At 43.1% G+C, this 4202-nt stretch overlaps 2 pseudogenes; both read left to right on the top strand.

Annotated features, from left to right (window-relative positions):
- The window catches only part of LOC101560933, a 10869-nt pseudogene extending 9738 nt beyond the window's left edge, over nucleotides 1–1131 (top strand).
- Nucleotides 1132–1935: 804 nt separating this feature from the next.
- LOC101560536 lies at nucleotides 1936–3688 on the top strand (annotated as a pseudogene).
- Nucleotides 3689–4202: the final 514 nt, after the last annotated feature.

Raw genomic sequence — 4202 nt, 5'->3', positions numbered from 1 at the left:
TCAGACTGCGCGATTCACGATGGGGTCACAGGTGTCCATTTCATTTACACTAAAGAAGGCAGGTGGAGTGGTGAGGCTTTTGTTGAACTCGAGTCCGAAGATGATGTCAAAATGGCCCTGAAAAAAGACAGGGAAAGCATGGGGCATTGGTACATCGGGCGTTCAAGTCCCACAGGACCAAGATGGACTGGAAGATGAAGCACTGAGGCCCCAACAGTGCAAACACCGCCGATGAGGGCTTTGTGCGGCTCCAGGGACTCCCATTCGGGTGCACAATGGAAGAGATCGTGCAGTTCCTCTCAGGGCTGGAGATCCTGCCAGACAGGATCACACTGCTTGTGGACCCTGAGGGCCATATCACAGGTGAAGCTTTCAAGCAGTTTGCTTCTCAGGAGCTTGCTGAAAAGGTGCTTGGGAAGCACAAGGAGAGGATCAGGCACAGGTACATTGAGGTGTTCAAGAGCAGCCAGGAAGAGGTGAGGTCTTCCTCAGATCCACCTCTGAAGTTCATGTCGGTGCAGTGCCAGGGCCCTACGACCGGCCCAGCACTGCACGGAGATACACTGGCATCGTGAAGCAGGCAGGCTTGGAAAGGATGCGCTCCAGGGCCTACAGTGCAGGCTGCGGGGGTTACAAGGAGTACAGCGGCCTCAGTGATGGGTATGGCTTCACCACCGACCTGTTTGGGAGAGACCTCAACTACTGTCTCTCCAGCATGTATGACCACAGATACAGAGATGGGGAGTTACCGGCCACTGTGTCCACATGTGGCAGCCACCCTACAAAGCCACTGAGAACATCTACAACTTCTCACCACTCAACCCCACGAGAGTGAACATCAAAATTTTGCCTGACTGCAGAGTGACAGGCGAAGCCAATGTGGAGTTCACCACCCATGAGGAAGCCATGATGGCCATGTCTAAGGACAGAGCCAACATGCAGCATCGCTACTTAGAGCTATTCCTCAGTTCTACCACAGGGGCCAGCAATGGGGCTTACAGCAGCCAGGTGATGCAGGCCACAGGTGTGTCAGCAGCCCAGGCCACCTACAGCGGCCTAGAGAGCCAGTCAGTGAGTGGCTGCTATGGGGCTGGCTGCAGTGGTCAGAACAGCGTGGGTGGGGGGATATGATTAGTTGTTTAGGGAGGTTGGAGTCCTCAATCAAATTGTCACAGGCAGCCAACACGCAGTGAGGAGCAGTTTATGACTAGAGGAAGCTGTGGGACCCATTTTGCACCATGAGTTTGTGAAATCTGGATTAAAAAATTACCTCTTTAGTGTTTTCTTATGCAAAATTTCCTTCTAGCATGTGATATTGATATTACATCAACTAAAACTATTTTCTTCCTTCTGCCTTTCACAATTAACATTTGGTAGTATACTTGGAGTGGTGTTTCCTGAGTAAAGTAGTGTTAAGTATGTTAAGGAAACGTGGATCCGTGGCGCCGACCCAGGAGAGATGTATTTTTTGGACAACTCAAAGGTGCTAGATCCCTAATTCAAAGAGGAACATTTCTCATGTTTGTTAATTCTAGTTTATATTTTTATTTAAATAAATCTTAGGTTAAATTTAAGCTTTTTAAAGAGTTGGTTTTCAGAATTGGGACACAATACTAATACTGTACGAATTGGTGAGGCCTTGACTTAAAGCTTTCTTTGTAATGTGATTTCCTTTTGGGTGTATTTTGCTAGGTGAAACGTGTTAAGAAAAATTTTGTTAACTGATTTTTTTTCTTAAAATAAAGACTTTTTCACAATGAAAAAAATTAAATAAATTAATAAAAATGAAAGAAAGAGGTTGGGGAGGTGGCCGGGCAGGTAGGTGATTGGGCAGCTGCAGCTCTCAGGTGGGCGCAAGCGGCCAAGCCCTCCATGGTGCTCCACCACCCCTGCCTGCACTTGCAGCCTCCCACTTCCAGGCGGGGGAGTGAGGAGATGCCGACCCAGAGGGACAGCTGTGCCATGTCCCACATGGTGGCGGGTGGCAGTGGCAGGGATCATTCTCACTAGGTCCGTGTGAAAACCTATACTGTAGAGATATTTTGATCATGCATTTTGAGCCTTCCATCTCCTTTAAAGGACTTTGCAATAAAGCTCAAGACATGGGCTCTTTTGACAAAGAACAGCTTTTCACCATGAAGTGGATAGATGAGGAAGGAGACCCATGTACTGTATCATCTCAGTTGTAGTTAGAAGAAGCCTTTGGGCTTTATGAGCTAAATAAGGATTCTGAACTCTTAATTCATGTATTCCCCTGTGTACAAGAGCATCCTGGAATGCCTTGTCCAGGGGAAGATAAACCTGTCTACTGCAGAAGTGCACGCTGCTAGAGAAAGCTTTATTAGGCAAATGGCCATACTTTTCAAGCCAAACATTTCAATAGGCATGCTCATTGTGCCATCTGCACAGAGTGAATATGGAGGCTGGATGCCAGGGGCATAAATGTATCAACTATAAACTCTTGGTTCATAAGAAATGCCACAAACTTGTCACACTTGAATGTGAGTGGCATTCTTTGCCACTGGAACCCATGATGCATCCATGCATTCAGACCATGCATAGACAGTAATTCCTTATAATCCTTCAAGTCATGAGAGTTTGGACCAAGTTGGTGAAGAAAAGGAGGCAATGAACACCAGGGAAAGTGCCAAAGCTTCATCTAGTTTGAGTCTTCAGGTCTTTGATTTGCTCCAAGTAATAGGGAGAGGAAGTTTGGCAAAAGTGCTACTGGTCCAATTAAAAAAAAAAATCATACTTATGCAATGACAGTTGTGAAAAAAAGAGCTTGTTAATGATGTTGAGGACATTGATTGGGTATAGACAGAGATGCATGTTTTTGAGCAGGCATCTAATCATCCTTTTCTTGTTGGGCTTTCTTGTCAGACAGAAAGCAGATTGTTCTTTGTTATTCAGTAAGTAAATGGAAGAGATCTAATGTTTCACATGCAGTGACAAAGAAAACTTCCTGAAGAACATGCCAGCTTTTACTCTACAGAAATCAGTTTGACATTAAATTATCTTCATGAACAAGGGATAATTCATAGAGATTTGAAATTGGCCAATGTGTTACTAGGCTCAGAAGGACATATGAAACTCACTGATAATGGCATGTGTAAGGAAGGATTACGACCAGCACTTTCTATGGTACTCCTCATTACATTGCTCCTGAAATTTTAAGAAGAGAAGATTATGGTTTCAGTGATGACTGGTAGGCCCTTGGCATCCTAATATTTGAGGTGATGGCAGGAAGGTCTCCATTTGATATTGTTGGGAGCTCTGATAACCCTTATCAAGAGAGGATTATCTCTGAGAAGTTATTTTGGAAAAACAGATTTGCATACTACATTCTCTTTCTGTAAAAGCTGCAAGTGTCCTGAAGAATTTTCATAACAAGGACCCAAAAGAACAATTGGGTTGTTATCCTCAAACAGGATTTGCTGATATTCAAGGAAATCCATTCTTTTGAAATACTGATTGGGATATGATGGGGCAAAAACAGGTGGTACCAGCCTTTAAACCAAATATTGCTGGAGAATTTGGTATGGACAACTTTTATTCTCAGTTTAATATTGAACCTGTCCAACTCACTCCAGATGACAATGACACTGTGAGGAAAATTAAGCAATCTGAATTGGAAGGTTTTGAGTCTATCAATCCTCTTTTGATGTCTGCAGAAGAATGTGTCTGAACCTCATTTCTCAATCATGCATTCTGCTTATGTTGCCATTTAATGCATGAATGAACTTGTTACCACCCTGGGAAAAAAATTAAAGAATCAGATTTATTCATTACAGCCCGTTCTGCTGATAACCCACAACTGTTACGGACTATTAGACTATATTGGGATATTTTGCTGAATTCAAGTACCTATGATATTTGAGCTGGTGTCAAGTATGAAAAGGTCCTTTAAAGACTTCTCCAAATATAGCTTCTCTAACAGCAATGGAACACCTATCTCTGACAAAACAAAACAAAAATGGGGAATATAAATGAAAGACCATTTTACAGTGAAAATATATGTGTGTGTGTGTGTGTGTGTATACATACAAAATAGGAGAGGTATACAGCTGCTTTCTCTTAGTGCAAAGAGAAGAAAGATTTGTATTAATATTGTTTAGACAAGATATCATGTCTGCATCTTATACTGCGAATAACTACTACAAAGACAACAATATGCAATGTATTAATTACTTTAACTGTCC

The sequence above is a fragment of the Octodon degus genome, unplaced genomic scaffold (assembly GCF_000260255.1).
Source record: "Octodon degus isolate 3935 unplaced genomic scaffold, OctDeg1.0 scaffold00144, whole genome shotgun sequence".
Taxonomy (NCBI): Eukaryota; Metazoa; Chordata; class Mammalia; order Rodentia; family Octodontidae; genus Octodon; species Octodon degus.
Note: the sequence above shows the minus strand (reverse complement) of the source record. Positions and strands in the feature narration are given on the sequence as shown.